Raw genomic sequence first — 2,969 nt, 5'->3', positions numbered from 1 at the left:
AAGGGTTTTCCTAATCTCCTCAAATGCTAGGGTCCTCCTCCCCTATATACCTTGTATTTAACTACTTTGTATATATTTGTATTTATTCACTTTATGATACAGATATACATATATATTTATATGTGTCCCTACTGTCTCTCCCATTAGAACGGAAGCTTCTCCTGAGTACAGATTGTATCATTCTTTGTACTTACAGCCTCAGCAACGAGCAGAGTACCTGGCATAGAAGGGTCCAGAAAAGTTGGGAACCACTGAAAAGCCTGAACAGCAACATGGTTGAGGGCAGTCTGAGATTTTTTTTAACCTATAGTTGGCAAAAAAAAAAAAAAAAAAAAAAAATGTTAGTGTCTATTATGTGTTAATCAGCAGTGGGAGGAGGAGGTTGGAGTAGATTACTTCATGCCTTCAGGCAAGTACTATTCAGTGGAGGCAGCTGGGTAAGCCAAGGGTGGGGAAAACCTGAAGATAAACTCAAAATTATGCAAAGATTTTGTTTAAACTGAAAAGGTCATACTTTACTTATACTCCATAACAATGATAGGGAGAAGCTACAATGCCTTATTTGACTTTCCAGAAAGCCCTGTGAGGTAATCAAGACCGAGATTCTCCTCCCTGTTTTCCAGATGAGAGATCTGAGCCTCAGACCAGTAAAGTGATTTGCCCGGGATTGCATGGATCAGAAGCCTCTGGGATGGTTTCAAAAGCAGCTTTTCTAACTCCTAGTTTGGTGCATCATGCCAACCTCTCCAAACATCCAAGAGTTTTGAAATTATAATCTTTCTCATCAAATCAGAAAAAAACCAGACTTGAAGATTATCCCTGAGACTTGAATAACCAGGCTGAAAAATGAATTCTCTAACCCAGTTAAATGGAAACTAAGCCAGCAATCAAGGCCTCCCATCATCCAGTCCATAGCTCTCTTTCTATGACTGCAATGAATCCTCTGATGCAGACAGTATGTTGTATTAGCTATATCTGGGGGGTGGGGGTGGGGTGGCAATAAAAGCTTAACAACAGGTTCAAAAAAATATGTACAAAAACATATAAAATTTTTTAAATGTAGGAAGATCAAGTTTTTAAGTTTATTCTATATTGTTAACATTTTCTCCATCACATTCTTAAGTCTAGACAAGTAACACAATAAATCAAGCCCTGATTTGTAGTATTTGCTAATCTGTGATGTAAACCCGCACACTGAAAATTTAACAATTAACTCTCCCAAACAGATTCAAGTTGGCTCCTGTAAAGTTGTTGAACAAACAGTTCAGTTGTGTCTGACTACTTGATTCTTAGGGATTGTCTTGGCAAAGATATTAAAGTATTTTCTTCTCCAGTGGGAATAACTGAGGCAAAAAAAGATTAAGTGACTTGCCCAGGGTCATATAATTAATGTGTCTAAGGCTGGATTTGAACTCAGATCTTCCAGAGCTTTGTGCTCTATCCACTGTACTACCTTCCTGCTCCTTGACTCCAGCATACCCCTGGCTTTATCTAAAATGTCCTTTGCATTTTTTTCATATCTGATATCTTTACTCTTTCAATTTCGGTAGCATGGAATATTTCTCCCCCATTTTTGGTTTAGAAATCTTCACTATCTTGGAAGGTCCAGCTCATTTCCTACTTCTCTCATATTGAAGACAGCTAGAAATGATCTCCCCCTCCTCTCAACTTCTCTGCCAACTTATGCTCTATGACCACTCCTATAATAGTATCAACTAAAGTTCCTCTAGAACTTGGCAGTTAATAAAACTCTTATCTCAAAATAACCCTGTGAAGAAGGTAAATTATTATCATTCCCATTTTATGATGAAGAAACTAAGACTCAGTGAGTCAAAGTGATTTTCCCAAGATGAGCATTATGATTTGGGGGTTTTTTCCCTCCAGGTTATGTTTGGTCTGGCATAACCTATATCAGCAAAAATCCCTAGTGTAAGCCACAGCATTCCAATAACCATTGGTAATACCTTCTTCACCCTAGTGTTCAGTGGGGTTTGATTTAATAAAAATATAATAATTGACTTCCTTTGTTGGAGAGAGCCCTATCTTCAAAAACCTTAGGAATAGCAGCAACCCCAGCCCCTAGAGCAGTGATGGGCAAACTAAGGCCCCCCTGAAATGTTCTATGGGGCTGGGAGACATAATTCCTAATCTGAAGAATACAATGAGTAGGATAAAATACAATGAAACTTCGAAAGAGTTGCCTTAGAAACAGACTGACAGAGGAGCATTTCCTTTCCTTTGGCCTCCTCTTTTAAAAGTTTGCCCATCACTGCCCTAGAGCATCAGCCCTGCTTCCAGCCTGATTCCTGAAGCCATCCTTGAGAGTGAGCTCTATAGAAAAGAACACCTTTCTTGATATTTCCAAAAACAATTACTGCCAAACTGTGACCAAAGGGGGGAGAGGTGGTCTGTCCAAGAGTCCCCAAAATGGCAGCATCCCCAGACCACAGGTTTGATTTCCAGCCTAGCCCTTCGTGCCTCCCACTCACAGGCATCATCTGAGAAAACAACTATTGTGAAGAACTGTCACCTATAGGAGAGGCAAATCAGGCTAGCTGAAGCAGTGAGGCACCCTGAGCTGTGTCAGGTGTCAGGTGAATCAAAGCACCTGGACTGCCACCACTTTGACTCACTACCTTCCTTGATAACCTTATGGAGACATGATAGGACCTTGGGAATGGCAGTATTTCTCAGACAACTGTTCTTGATTTCAGCCCAGGCTCTGCAGCCATCGTGCCCTCCAATAAAAGCGGAGATATGATCTAGCAACTTCTTGTGGTTCTGCAGCCCACTCTCCCCTCCCCTCCTCAGCAGGCTTTGATTCTAAAGACCTCAGGGAAAAATACTTGACACCAAAATCCTATGCCCTATTAAATGGTTCAACATCTAAAACAGATATGCTACTATCAGTAGAAATGATATTTTAAAAGATGCACTACCATCTGCTTTGTAACAACACCCTAAGGACC

This window comes from Gracilinanus agilis, chromosome 2, assembly GCF_016433145.1.
Source record: "Gracilinanus agilis isolate LMUSP501 chromosome 2, AgileGrace, whole genome shotgun sequence".
Taxonomy (NCBI): Eukaryota; Metazoa; Chordata; class Mammalia; order Didelphimorphia; family Didelphidae; genus Gracilinanus; species Gracilinanus agilis.
Note: the sequence above shows the minus strand (reverse complement) of the source record.